This window comes from Cupressus sempervirens, chromosome 11 (assembly GCF_028749045.1).
Source record: "Cupressus sempervirens isolate cs-2001-9-10 chromosome 11, ASM2874904v1, whole genome shotgun sequence".
NCBI classification, from domain to species: Eukaryota; Viridiplantae; Streptophyta; class Pinopsida; order Cupressales; family Cupressaceae; genus Cupressus; species Cupressus sempervirens.
In genome coordinates this window covers 470,843,065-470,859,383 of record NC_143128.1, presented here as the reverse complement: position 1 = coordinate 470,859,383, position 16,319 = coordinate 470,843,065, and positions in this window count along the sequence as shown.

Below are 16,319 nucleotides of genomic sequence, written 5' to 3'. Positions count from 1 at the left end.
AAGGCTACAAAACACACTGTGAGGTGTGACCTTGTTAAAAGATTTAATCGCCCTGCTAGGAGTGACCTTGCTAGAGGACTTAAGAACAATTCAATAGAACTATCCACCTTGTTAGAGGGTTTAAAAAAATGGCTATTAAACCAACGTTGTTAAGAGATTTAGGAATCACTACTACAATGATGAAAAAGTAACAATGAAGTGACCTGAATGAGATGCAACTGAACTTTGTTGTTACAGATTTTTATTTTGCTTCACTAGGTCTTCTTTGATCGAATACACCTTTGCTGCTCCTCAAGGATATTTGATCCTTCTTCAAAATTCGCTCACACTTTCCTCTTCATACAATCAACTCACTTGCATGTTTTTTCATTCATCATCCATTCATACATTTGAATCACAACTTGACCTTTTATTTATACCTAATAAATTATCCAGTCGGCTCATTTACAAGTTACAAATACCAATAATCATTACATCAGTTGGCTACAAACTTTACATGAAACAATTAAACTTTATTTCCTAAAACAATGAAATCCTTCATTGGCTGACCTTGCTCAATAAACACTACTAAGGAAATGATTTCCAGTGTTAAGCAACTGAAGCTTGGTAAACACTACGAAATCTACAAAATCCTTTGGAGACTGAGTGAACTTGCTAAACACTAACTTTCCTTCACTGACCTTGTGAGCTCAGTAGAAACTAACTTCTGCTACAAAAACCTTTGACACCCAAGTGAGCTCAGTAGAAACTGTCTCCATAGTGTAACTTCCAAAAATGTTCGATAGACTCTATAATTTACTTTACTGACCATCTAAGCTTGGTAGACTTTGAGAATTTCCTTGTTGACCAACTGAGCTCAGTAGAATCTATCTAATAACTAATATGACATTTGTGTAACATCAAAGACAACACACAATTGAACAATTGTATCCAATAGATACCAACATATCCTACTGGAACACTAGTGATGCTTAGTTAATTCATTCCAATGAATCCAATCCTGCTACAATAGGCACCATTTGTATCAATTCCAGCTATAAATTACCTAGGATATGAACCTCCAAAAACTACTTTCTTTGAGCAAAAGGTAGCAACCTCCACTGAACTAGAAAATAATGTCGCATCTAAGATCAAGTCACAAAACTTAGATCCAAATATCAAACCTCAGATCTCAGAATAAAACCTTGACAATGTAGTTATCTCCAACTTTGCTCTACTTTGATTATCCTCACATATCAACTTGTTTCTCTTCTATTATTCTCTTCGTGTTTCATTCAATTATTCATACATTCACACATAACAAAGAAAAATGTCCTTCCTTTATAACAAATCCATAAAAAAATTCCCTGAGTTGGCTATTACACCTTCTCAATTAATTATTATAGGACCTCATTAAGAACATGTTATACTTAGTGATAACATCAATCAATCACTTTGTAACTTGAATAACCTTTTGTAAGTGTAATATTATGACAAGCAAGCTTAGCCACATCATCACCAACATGTCTTCTACACACTTTTAACCTTGCTTCTTAGAATAACAATTGTGCTAAGAGATATAACAAGTTTACCAAAACATGCTTCTATAAACTCTATGTCAAAACAGTCTTCACCACAACTTGCCTAACTTCTTCCAAACTTAATATCTCTTTCTTCTAAGCTTAGATGCATACACTAGACACTTAATAGTATCTCCCTTTAACCTCACTAGAGAAAAATATATATAGATATATGTATATATATATGTATATATATGTGTGTATATATATGTGTATATATATGTATATATATATATGTATATATATGTGTATGTATATATATAAATTTATATATATGTACACACACACACACACACACACACACACACACACACATCTTTGTGGGCATCACCCCTCAAATCAAAGGTTTCCCTAGTTAACAAATCTAGTTTAATTGTGAATGTGCATCTTGTTATGGTTTTTGTTTACTTTGGTTGCATAGTTAAGATTAATTAAGGTTGATAAATGTTTTATTTGGATAATTGATTCACCCCAACCTGACCCCCCCTCATTATATTGGTGGACAATTATTTTTAAAAATTGGTATTAGAGTATTAGGTCCTTGAAGATAAAGTTTAACACTTGTGGGAGATCCATGGAAAACATATTCAGAAAGGATAGTCTAAAGTTTGATGGAACAAATTATGATAGTTAGAAGGAAAAGATGAAGACACATCTGCTGTGTATGGGTCTAGAATATTGGACCTTGAAAAAATTAGAAAAGACAATTATTGTTTAAAATGCATTGGAACTTGTACTAAGGATGAGTGAGAACTTTTCATGTGTGACATGATAGCTAGAGAAGCACTATTGTTTGCACTTCCTAAAATTTTGTACAACTAGGTAAAAACACTTGATACTTCTCATAAGATTTGGAAAGCTTTGGAAAATAGTTTTGAAGGTGATGAACATTCTAAGAAATTGAGGTTACAAAGATGGATTTGTGCATTTTAAGATGCTAAAATGATGGAGGATAAATCTATAAGAAAATATGTAGGTAGAATATTAGAAATTACTATAGGTATTAGATCTCAAGGAGGAACCAAGGAATATGATGAGGTGATCTGGCAGATATTGAAGAGGTTAATGCTAGCATTTAAGTAATCAGTTCAAATGATGTAGTTGTTGATCTCTTGTACCAAATATTTCACTAAGGAAATATTATTGGGGAGTCTTGAAGCAGTTGAGAATGAGCTTAGATAGTTTGGAGAATTGTCGAGAATAGAGAAAACTTTCAGTGCCCTAAACATTTGACCTAATCTATCATGGAGCACAAGTGCTAGAGGAGATTTTGCTAATAGTAGTAGATCTGATGAGGACAAAAAGATAGAAGGAGTATCCCTTTTGGTAAGAAGAGAAAAAATTAGTAAGAAAATCTTTAAATGTTGGACTTGTAATGGGTTTGGTCATTATGCATCTAAGTTTTCTAAAAGAGAGCAAAATTATAAAGGAAAGTTCAAACCCAAAAGAGATAAAGATTGTTTGTATGCCAATGAAGAAGATAATTATGATGAACAAGCAGTAAGTGCTAGTGATGATGAAATAGGATTTGTAGCTATTAAAGAAGAAAGTCCAAAGCAAATGGCTTTGATATCACAGGTTGAAAAGAAATCTAATTGGATAATTGATAGTGGTTGTTCACATCATATGACTAGTGATATGAACAAGTTTGTTGACTCTAAAAGCTATGATGGAGGCATTGTTAGAGTTGGAAACAATGTAGCTTGCCATGTTAAAGATATTGGATCTATAACTCTTGATGGTAATACTAACACTAAGGATGTATATTTTGTTGATGGTTTGAAACAAAATCTTTTGAGTGTTGGACAACTAGTGGATAAAGGTTATCAGTTTATATAGTTCACAGAGAAGACATGCATGATCAAAGACAAAGATGGGAAGGTAATTGGACCATGAAATAGATCTAGAGGTAATGTATTTCAGCTAAATCCTACTAAAATGACATGTTTGGTTGCAAAGGTAGATGACAATTGGTTATGGCATAAGAGATTTTGTCATATAAACTTTGACAACATTGTGAAAAGTAGTAATATGTTTGTAGTTATAAATTTTCCTAAGATTGTAAAGCCTACTAACACAATTTATAAGGAGTGTGTATTGGCAAAGCATACCAAAACTTCTTTTCCCAACAAGAAGTTTACTACTATAGAAAAGTTGGAGATTGTACACACAGATCTTAGTGGTCCTACAAAGACTAAAAGATTCTATGGTGAAATGTACTTCATGATTACTATTGATGACTTTTCTAGAATGATGTGGGTTGTATTTCTTAAAGAAAAATTTGAGGCATTTGACAAGTTCAAGATATTCAAGAATAGAGTTGAGAATGAATCAAGTATGAAGATTAAATGTTTAAGATTAGATAGAGGAGGAGAATTTACTTCAAATGAGTTTAACATCTTTTGTGAAGCTAATGGAATCAAAAGGCAACTATCAACTATGAGAAACCTTGAATAAAATGACATTGTGGAAAGAAGAAACATGTCAGTGATAGAAGCAACAAGAGCTATGTTAGCTGAGAATGGTGTATCCAAAACATTTTGGAGAGAAGCTATGAATACAACAGTCTACACTATGAACTAAGTAAAAGTCAAGAAAGACACAAACAAGACCCCTTATGAACTATGGTTTGGTCACTCATGTACAATTAACTATTTCAGAATAAGATGATGATGATGGTAAATTTGATGCTAGAAGTGATGAAGGTATGTTTCTTGGTTATTCATTGAAAAAAGGAGCTTATAAATGTTATAATATGAGAACTAAGACTATTGTTGAAAGTGAAAATGTAAGAGTTGATGAGAAATTTAGGATACAAGAAAGAATAGTTGACTACAATTCTGATGATGAGAATATTGTTTTTACTAAACCAAGTAATGATGAAGTATTCTTTGAGACTAACAATGATTTTTAGAATGAAGGAGAGCTAAGGCAGGAACAAAGTTTGGAACCTAGAACAAAGCTAAGAGTTGAGATAAAAACTCCTACTTCTGGTAAGAATATGAAAGAATCATCCACCAAATGCATAGATCATTGACAATGGAGATAAAGGTGTGATGACAAGAAGCATAATCAATAAAGAACTATGTATGATATCTCAAGTAGAACCAAAGAATGTAGATGAGACATGTAAATATGACTATTGGAAGAAACCCATGAAAGAAGAATTGGATTAGATAGTGGAGAATGAGACATGGGAATTGGTCCCTAGACCAACAAAAAAGAATTTGATAGGAATAAAGTGGGTATTTAGGAACAAGGTGAAGTTCTAAGGAATAAAGAAAGATCACTATGTAAAGGTTACTCACAACAAGAAGGAATAGACTATCAAGAAACCTATGCTCCTGTGGAAAGAATTGAAGTAGTAAGTTATTCTTAGACTATGCAACACATAAGAAATTCAAAGTGTATTAGATGGATGCCAAGTTAGCATTTTTGAATAGAGAACTTGAAGAAGAGTTATACATAGAGCAACTTGAAGGTTTTCCTTTAACAGATGACAAGAACATGGTATGCAAATTAAAAAAAACATTGTATGGCTTAAAAAAAGCACCTAAAACTTGGTATGAAAGGTTGGACAAGCATTTGAAAAAACTTGGATTTAGTAAAGGTATGACATATAGTAATCTTTATTGGAAAGAAATAGATGATGGATTGATGATTTTGGTAATATTTGTTGATGATATCATATTTGGAGGAGATGATGATGAAAGTGACAAGTTTGTAGAAGAAATGAAGAAGGAATTTGAAATGAGTATGATAGGAAAGATGAAATACTTCTTAGGATTATAGATTGTGTAGGATAAAGAAGGAATCTTTATGTCTCAGACTAAGTATTTGAAAGATCTATTGAAAAGGTTTGGTTTGGAAACATGTAAACCAATTGGAACACCTATGATAACTAGACACGAGTTATCTATAAAGGATGAGACACCTACTATTGAGCATAAGAAGTACAGATCTATGATTGAGGATTGCAATATCTAACTCACACAAGGCCAGATATAGAAAATGCAGTTGGAATTGTTGTAAGATTTCAAGCTGATCCTAGAGAAGAACATCATGTAGCAATTAAAAAGCATATTTAGATATCTGAAGGGAACACCAGAGTTCAAATTTTGGTATGAAAAATCTAATGATTTAACTTTATATCTTTATACTGATGTTGATTGGGAATGTAGTATGAATGATAGAAAGAGCACCAGTGGTGGAGCTTTCTTTCTTGGAGGAAGATTGGTTTCTTGGTTAAGCAAGAAGCAAGATTGTATCTCACATATTACAATAGAGGTAGAATATGTTGCAACAACAAACAATTGCAATCAAGTTGTTTGGATGAAACAGATGCTGAAGGATGTAAGGATAGAATTTAGTAAACCTATTTTCATACATTGTGATAACACAACTAGAGTGAATATGTCTAAGAATCTAGTGTTTCATTCTAAGGCTAAGCACATTTCTATCAAATATCACATATTGAGAAAGTTGTAAAAAAGGAAATCAAATTGGAGTATGTAAGCACCAACGAGCAGATTGTAGATATTTTTACCAAGCCTCTTCCCACAGAGACTTTTGAGTATTTGCAAGGTATTCTAGGGGTTATGCCCCTACCTACATTAGAGTAGATGATGCAAGAGTGCATCCGTCTAGTGATATAGAGTACTATTTTTTGTCTAGACTGAATGTTGATGCTTCCTATATGGGGGAGTATCTGTGATGGACAGAGTCGTCTATGACTCTTAATAGATGTTTTGAACAATGTCTTTGGACACTTGAGTAGGTCATAGATAGTTGTTGCAAAGATTGATGGTTGTTGAAACCTTTGAAATTGATGTCAATGTGGGAGAGATTACAACATGAAAAATAGTTTGATATAGAGTACATTGAGGTATATCAATGGAGAAGAATGATTGATGAAGATGATTTGAAAAGAAAGGATAATAGTCTTTAACAGTTGGTATTCTTGGAACTAGATATTTTTCATCTATGTTGCCATCAATGCCAAAGGGGGAGATTGTTGGAAGCATGAATATTGATGATACTTCTATGGGGGAGTATTGTAGAAAAATTATTTGATTATTATCATGATGATATGCTACATTCATGACTATGTTTGTCATTGATGTCAACAAGCAATTTTTTGTGGTATCTGACAAAAGAACAACGGTAAAGATCGAGTTAGTACAGATAGATTGTTGAGTATTTTCACTAGCAAGGTTAGAGGGGGATACTAATAAGTGTATGGTATATGCATCTAACCTTGGGAACAAAAGATATTAAGTCTAGAAGAAGTTATGCAAGTTTTGGTGAAGACAGTTCTGAGATAGAGGTTATAAAAGCATGTTTTGGTAAACTTGTTATATCTCTTAGCATAGTTGTTATTCTGAGAAGCAAGGTTAAAGGCACTAGAAGACATGTTGGTAATGATGTCACTAAGCTCACTCATCATAATATTACATGTACAAAAAGTTATTCAAGTTACAAAGCGAATAATTGATGTTATCACTAAGAATAACATGTTCTTAATGAGGTCCTATAATAATTAATTAAGAAGGTGCAATAGCCAACTCAGGGAGTTTTTTTTATGGATTTAGTATAAAGGAAGGACATTTTCCTTTGTTATGTATGAATGTATAAATGATTGCACGAAGCACAAAGAGAAGAATAGAAGAGAAACAAGTTGATATGCGAGGATAAGAAAAGCAGAGTGAAGTTGGAGAAAACTTGGTTGTTGAGGTTTTATTCTAAGATCCGAGGTTTGATATTTGGATTTGAGGTTCATGACCTAGTCTACAAGGTTTGAAAATGATTGGTCTAGTTGATAGGATAGGGGAAAGAGGTTAAAGCACAATACAAAAAATTATTTTGCAAGTTATAGTTGAGAGATCAATTGGACAATGAAGTTCAGTGGTCTTGTCCCTGAAGCTGTTTGGATAGTGGGTTCTTCTGCCTTCTACAACTCCTAACAAGGTTGGAATCTTCTAATAGGGATTCAAAGTCTCCTAATAAGGACTCTTATTTATTGAATGTGTTTATAGATTCATAATAGGGTCCATCCTCTAATAAGGAATATATATATATATATATATATATATAGATATATATATATATATATATGTATGTATGTATGTATATATATATGTATATATATATATGTATATACATGTATATAGATATGTATATACATGTATATAGATATGTACATATATATATATATATATATATATATATATATATATATATATATATATATATATATATATATATATATATATATATATATATATATATATATATATATATATATATATATATATATATATATATATCAGGATATCTTTGTGGGCATATTTCCCATTGGGGTTTTCCCTCTAATTAAGGGTTTCCCTAGTTAACAAATCTAGTGTAATTGTATATGTGCATCTTGTTATGGTTGTTGTTTGCTTTGGTTGCATGGTTAAGATTAATTAAAGTTGATAAATGTTTTAATTGGATAACTGATTCACCCCCCAACCCCTCTCAATTATATTGGTGGACTATTCTTTCTAACAAATCAAAATACTTATAATTTACGTAACCAAAGGGAATCTATGAAAAATGGGATTTCTCATGCCTTGCATCCAACACTACTTGATCCAAGAGCTAATAACAATCTAGTACCTACTAGAGCAACCTACGTTGGACAAAAAAATCAAAATCAAGTGAACATGCCTTCAATCTTGAAGAATCCTATATGGGCAATTGAAAAGTATAGTGCAATGGAAGATCTAAAGAGAACCAAGGCTAATATATCCATGTTTGATATGCTATAAAATTGTCCTAATCAAAGGGAAGTAGTGTTGAGGACTCTTGATCATGTAAAGGAAATTCCTAATGCAAACAAAATCCCTCAAAAGACAACATCACAACAAGTCAATACTTCTAATGCAATGCCTACCATGTATAAAGACAAGGCTAAAGTGCCTCCTTTTTTTCTCAGTCTTAGCATTTTTGGAAAGAACCTACACAAGTGTCTTATAGATTCAAAAGCTTCTTGTAATGCCATGCCACTTTTGATAGCTCAAAGGTTGGGAGTCACTCCTCAACCCTCAAATTGGATAGTGATACAACTTGGCAAGATGGAAGTAAAAGTTATCGGGGTATTAAAATATGTTAGAATATAGTTAATTGTAGACCCCCAAATTCAAGACATTATGACATACATGTGGTTGAAATCCATAAAACATATGGATTATTGCTAAGTAGAGAATGAAAAAAGTGTTTAAGAGGATGGTTCTTAATTGATTTTACTCAATTATGGCTACCTTGGAAGGTATTGAATAATCATATCAAGATTGATGCTAAGCCAAAGCTAAAGACAATGATCACATAATATAATGTACCAAATGAGGTAGCATTTCTTTAAGCTGAGTTAGGCTCTTACATAGTTATTTCTCTTGACATAACTGTAGCCGAAAAAACCAACCATCTAAATAAAGATTCTAGGATCCCTACCCCAAAAGAAGAACTCGTCACTTAGTTTGTAGATAGTATGGTTGCAAACTTACAATGTTTAGGTGACAAAGCAGACCCAAATATTTTGCTTCTTCTGGGATTTTGTACATTACACAAATTTAGTCATTGGGAATCTAAGTGCTCACATTATTAGGAAGCAGTTGCAAGGGTATTCACTCAGATAATGCAATCCAAAAAGGTCAAATTTTGAATGAGGTACAGGGGAATTTTCAAGATCTACATGTACATTTTAATTTGTGGGGATTGATAAAGAAGAAAAAAAGATTCTAATGCATCATATAGTGACACTTCTTCAGATGGTGGGGGTTTATCTAATCCTCCACCTGGGATGATCAAACTAGAGGTGAAGACATTTTGTTAAAGGACAAGATTGGACCTCGATGGTTGTTCATCCAAAACCCCAAATTGATAAGATTACCCAATTAATTTGTAGTATTCAAAGCCAACAAGAGAAACAATTGACCCCTATGTCAAAAATAAATTGTGTCAACTCATCAAGTTCATCATGTGAAAGATTGTAATGGATCCCAAAGAAATAATCTTTTAAAACTCAAGTGAAGGAAAAGCTACATAAAAATAAACACAAGTCTAGAAAGCCCAAAGAAGAACCAATTTGAACACTCAGGTTTGATGGCTCTAAATGAAAATTAGGAGCTACCATAGGTATTAAATTAATTAATCCCAAAGGTAGGTCTTTTTATGCAGCATATCACTTACAATGTAGATGTACTAATAATTTTGTAGAATATGAAGCCTTGATTTGTGAACTTCTCTTTGAATTAGAGAAAGACGTGAAAGCTCTTGTAATTGAAGGAGACTCTTAGTTGGTCATTAGATAGGTGAAATCAATCTACTCTTACAATGATAGGATACTACTTGTGTACGAAAAAAGAGTTTGGGTTTTGTTGGAAGATTTTGAGGCCTTGAACATAAGGTCCATTCCAAGGAAGAAGAACATGGTATCTAATGCCCCTTCCATTTCAAAAAATACTTCGTAACCCATTGAAAGAACAAAGCTAAAGAGATTTTTAGTTGAATTGGTTGCTGCCCCATCTATTCTAGAAAACATTACAAATTTCCAAGTCTTCCAATATGGCCATCATATTCTCAAGTTTATTATGTGCAATGGCCTTTTTAATGGACAAGAGATTGATGATACTCTAGATGAAAAACCTGAAGATGATGAGCCAGAGGATGAAGATGGGATTATACATTTGAAGACCAATATTATTCCTAAGGGGATGGTCGAGTTGGAATGCATCTTCGATTGAGATGAATCAACACATAGTAAAAGGAATGTTGAAGAAAAAGGGATTGAAGAATATGATTCATATAATCTAGGCATGGAAGAAGATCCAAAGATGGTAAGAATATGCAAGGCATGTAACCTTCAAGAACAAGAGACTATGCTTCAATTGCTTATAGAATAAAAAGACATCATAGCATGAAGTTATGAAGAACTCAAGATGTATGATTTTGAAATCATCAATTGCAACATTCCGTCAAAGACTGATGCCAAACCCTTTTATCAAAGACAAAGACCAATGAATTCCATAATTGAGCCTTTGATAATGAAAGAAGTACAAAAGTTACTTGATGCTAAAATTGTCTTCCCAATCTAACATTCTACATGGGTTGCTAACTTGGTTCCAGTAAGGAAAAAGATGGGAGAAATTTGCCTTTGTGTGGATTTTCAAATTTTGAACTTGGCTTCCCAAAAGGATAATTACCCTTTACCCTTTCTTGATGAAGTATTCCAAATTATAAATGGTTCTAAAATGATGTATTTTCTAGATGGATATTCTGGATACAACCAAGTGATGGCAGATGAAGAAGATAGGTTGAAACTTGCATTTACAAAAAAATGGGGAACCTTTGAATACTAAAGGATGCCTTTTGGATTGATCAATGTGGGAGCCAGATTGCAAAGAGTGATGGACGAAGGATTCAAAGGGCTGATAAGCAAGTGCATAGTTATCTACATGGATGACCTCATGGTCTTTTCTAAAGATAGGAGTACTCATATTTCAGACTTAAAACGCGTGTTCAATTGATGTCGAAGGTATGTCATATCATTGAATCCCAAAAAGTGTTTGTTTAGGGTCACAAAAGGAAAACTTCATAGTCATATTATCTTTGAAGTTGGGATATCCATTGATCTTGAAAGGATAGAAGCCATTCTTATTTTTTCACATCCTCATAGTCGTAAAGAGTTGACATCTTTCTTTGGCAAAATCAATTTTGTATGTAAGTTCATTAGTGGATTTGTTGAGATAGTACATCATCTTAATGACTTGCTTAAGAAAGGAGAAAAGATTGAATGAGTTCCTAAAATAAATAAATCTTTTGAAGACATCAAAGTAGAAATCTCTACGACCTCACACTAGTACAAAAACAACAATATATTACTAAATAAACTACTAAAAATTGTAGATATGTGATTGATTTTGATTGCGTGACCAATGGTAATTAATTGCCGGACATTTATCTCCCAACTAGATATATGACTAAACTATTTTAATCATTGATTAGGTCATTGATTCAGTCATTTATTGTTGTGACTTGGTAGTTTATAATGGTAGTTTATTTGGCAATATATTTGGTAGTTTTGGGTAGTATATATGGTAGTATATTTGGTAATTAATTTGGTAGTATATTTGGTAGTTTTTTTGGTAGTTTATTTAATCAATAATTTAGTCAAATTAGGGCACGATGGAATTGAACCACCATCCTCCTACTTATAAAGTAGGCGTTCTTCCATTGAGCTTGTACCCTTTAAAGAATAATGCAAAAATTGGACAAAGTTGTCTTCCCAACATTAGATCTACCATGATCATGTCACTATATTATGATATAGTTTTCTCAAAGAACACAAATTTTAGTTATTATGAAAAATAATAATCTAAATCTTTATCAATAACAATTTAACAATTTTAAATTCTTCTATTAAAGCATTTTAAAATTATATTTCATGTCAATTACACTTCTCTAAATTATTGCAGTGATAGACTCTTATAAAATATAATTTGGAGCACTTTGGCCACACACAAGTATTGTTTCTTGTGCTAACTTCTCAGAAGAAAGATTCAAATGATTATGCAATTTATGTCAAGAAAATAGACCTTTACATTAAATAAAAACATCAAACCCCATTAAAAAAACACATCAAACCAAATATTTTTTCTTTTTATAGTCTATGCAATAATTGAGACTAGCTTGTGTGCATTGCAAATATAAAGTCACTTGTTGTAATGATGAAATGTAATCACCATAATAATACCAATGTCAAGAGTATGCAAAAGCAACGTACGGTGGATGTATAAAGGACATGTTGAACTATGCCAATTCCTTCCATGACCTAAGAGACTATTTTTTGGGAGGAAAAAACAAAAGACTACAAAAAAAATTGATCCAACATGCTTCAACTCCAAGAATGACAATGCAACCAAATTTCTTGTCCCTGTGATTCCATTGTTAGATAAGTCCAAACCCATTACAACAACCAAGACATGAATGTGTTGAATACAATCTATTGAAGCTTTGGCTCAATTAATTTTGTCTAAGACATTGGAACTATATGTTGTAGAATAGAAAATATAATTAAGAAAAGAAAATATTAACATTATATTTACACTCTGTATGAACAAAATCTTAAGTTCTATTCAACATGGATAGGTGTAAATAGGGTTCATTAAAAAATAAAATGAAAAAAAAGTTTAGGAAATGTAACCTTTGCCAAGACAAGATTTAGAACCTTGGTTAAATCAATATTAGCCTAATAAGCATGTTAGGGACCATTAAAAAAGTCTCACCCTAAACATTTTGTATTACCAATAGCTCCTTATTCTTCCATGCTACTGCAACTGAACAATCTAGAGAAAGAACAACAATAGGACTAATTTGTTAGAAAAACCATGAATCTTGAGGCATGAAATTGACAAGAAATACAAATTTTAGAATGAAAGATGATATCTTACCTTTGCAAGTGATGACTTTACCAATAGTTTCTGCAAGAGACAGAGGAACTCTGTCATCTCCACTCTAAAAATTCTTGTTGAAAGAATCAATTTCTATTCCACTCTCTATCTCCATTCTCCAAACAATAAAAAAGGAAGAAATAATTTTTCTTCTCTTATAATCTCTTAACCTTAAAATATTTTCTTTACCAATATTCTAAGCCCTTGGACATAAAATCTCTAATCAATATGTTGGACGAAGATAAAACATAGAAGAAAAAGAATGAGAATAATCCACTAATATTACTCTTTAGCAATCAAATATCTAGATCGAACCAATCATCATAAGCACTCATTGAAAGAGCATAAATCAACATTCAATAGGAAAATGACATCAAATCAGGTCCATTTAACTTACAATAATGAACTAAAAAAATTGTCATAGCATCACCTAAATAAGACACTCTTATCATGAACAAAAAGGATTGCAATTCATGTAGCATCAAATAAGAATAGATAAGTCTAAGGAAGCAATCTTAAGTTAGCAATCAAGTGAAACTAATTAGCGGATAAACTAATAATAAACAACAAAGGTAATTAGAGTTGTTAATAGACATGGAAAGGTGCAATCAAGGAAAAGGAATATTTAACTAAAGCACGAGTCCTTACAACTATAGAAGAAATTATTTCAAAGACTATAATGATATTTAAAAATTTATCTAGGTAATTGATTGACTAGCACACCTGATTGAGCATTTGGTATGCTCTTTAAGTAAGTTGATGTGACATACTGCCTCTTCCTAGGATACAACTCGTCATCTCTTGTGATTAAGAACAACATGATTTTTAGGTTATGTTTCTTGTTTGCAACACTAAATCTCATGATCAAGTACTTTCAATGGCTACTCCATTTTATGATGAGGGACTTGTAATTACACTAGAAAATATTGAAAAAACTTATGTAAGTTGCTTAGGAAGGAGAAAAGAAAAGGAAAATATGATTAAAGCAATTTGAAATATACATTCAAAAATTACCTACAATTTCTATTGAGATTCATTTTCATTTTGGTTTTCAACAGCCATTTTCATCTTTTCATGATGTTCATCCACAATTTCTCTCCATCTTCTATAAAACATCATAACATGTTACAAATCATTTAAATATTTTAAACTTCCTATAACTAGCGTGAATAATTAAATGCTTGAATAAATAAATTAGGAACCAAGACATGTAAGTTTGTTCAAGATTTACCTGACAAGCTTCCTGGCCATATGCCTAATTGCTTTGGAATTATGTTGTTGTAGCAAGTTCATATTTCTACCAATCATACTTTCTTGTTGTTAATAACAAGGGCAAAGAAGTTAAAAAAACCCTAGTTAAAATTCCTACACCAAGGCATATCAAGAACAATAAAATTTAGAGCTCCCACACTGATTTACATATCCAATAGCTACATCACTACTAATTCTACTAACCAAATTCAAGAAGTCATTCTCCAAACACAACAATGAATTCACTACTAATTCTACAAACCCAATAGCCAATTCACTACTAATTCTAAATACCCAATAACTAATTCAATACTAATTCTAAAAACCCAATATCAAATTCATTACTAATTCCAAAAACCTAATAACTAATTCAATACTAATTCTTGGTTATATTCAAAGAGCTAAAGCATCTGTAAACCAAGAACAAGAACATCAAAAAATCCAACATTTAATTCAATACTAATTCTAGAAATCCCTAATTCAATATTAAATCTAATAATAGTGCTTAAACTTCAAATACTGACTTACTTTGGGGATTTGATAAGACAATGACATGGAGTCTAGTCTACTTAGTGATTTAGTGGAAGGATATGTTGGGTAGTTTGAAATGAAACTTAACATGCTTATGTAAGAAGATGAAAAGTAGGGGTAAACATAGTAGATGGGATAAAAAGGTAAGTGGACTGGATGTTGGGGGGAGATTCCCATTGTTAAGGTGTGAGTCAGACTAGTAATGAGGTGTATTGCCTCTTGGAAAGTGCCAAAGGATCACCCTTGTGAGAATCACTTAAATGTAAGGATGTAATGTGTACCAATCACACTCATGAGAGGTGAGTTCTTTTTTTTCCAAAAATAGAGCATCTCACCCTTACGTCCAACCATTTAAAAGCTAAAATTGAGGCAAGAGATAACCAACCAAAAATGAATGATGTACTCTTCCAATAGATCAAAGTCCATGCACAGATGCAATCCAAGAAACAAAGACTCTGAATTATTGACAAATAGTGATAATCAAAATGCAGAAGCTCACAACTAGACTCCAAGGACAACCTTAATTAGAGTACTCTATAGAACCAACCAACTCTATGTGGTTTCAGAAAGTATTAAGTCATCTTGAATTGGGGATTTGATTGTCATTAATGTTTAGTGGTGCCATTATAACCAAAGACCACTTTAACCAACTATTCCTATTATTAAAAATATACATTAACAACCCACTAGTGGTTAAAGAATGCTTCCAGCAATAGCAACACAGATAGCGATGTATCTCACACAAGAGATATGGCCCAATAAATAAGAAAAGAAACTATTTCAATTTATGATTTTCCTGTCTCAATTTTCCATATGCAACTATATTTTTCACAACACAAAGTTCAAACTAAATGTAAAGATGATGATAAGAGACTCCTACCAACTTAGCCTAGAAATCATATAGTTATTATACAATAAAGTGTTGGAAGGACTACCACAAAATTGAATAACCTAGGAGAAACTTGGAGAAATTTCATAACATCAAAAAACACTTCAAATTTGTTAAATATTTTTTGAAAATAGCATGGATTTTTTTTTTTCTTTCAAAGGTTATAAGTAGGTATTCCTTCATTTAGAGACCAAAAATGAGTTAAATTGACATCACAATAAATATTTTAGAACTTTCATCCATGAAAAATATGTACCCAAAATAATTTTTGTGTTATGTTTTTTTAGTGGGGGCAGAGCTCTCAGTGTGGTTGAGGAGCTTGCCCCTTAGGGAATTAACATTTCTTAGGGCATACTATTCTATTTTAGTTCAGACCAACTTTTTGACCTAGATGTTCTATTTTAGTTATCTGCTAGATTTTCGGTGAGTTTCTTGTTGAGCCTAGCAAACCATGAGTACTTGCAAGTCAGGCCAGTTTGTGGACTCTGAGTCACATCACAACAAATATCAAGCTATTGGGATCAAGCAGTGATGAGTAATTGCATTTGGAGGTTTAAGGTACATCCCTTGGATTAGCAAAGCTTTTGCAATTCACCATTG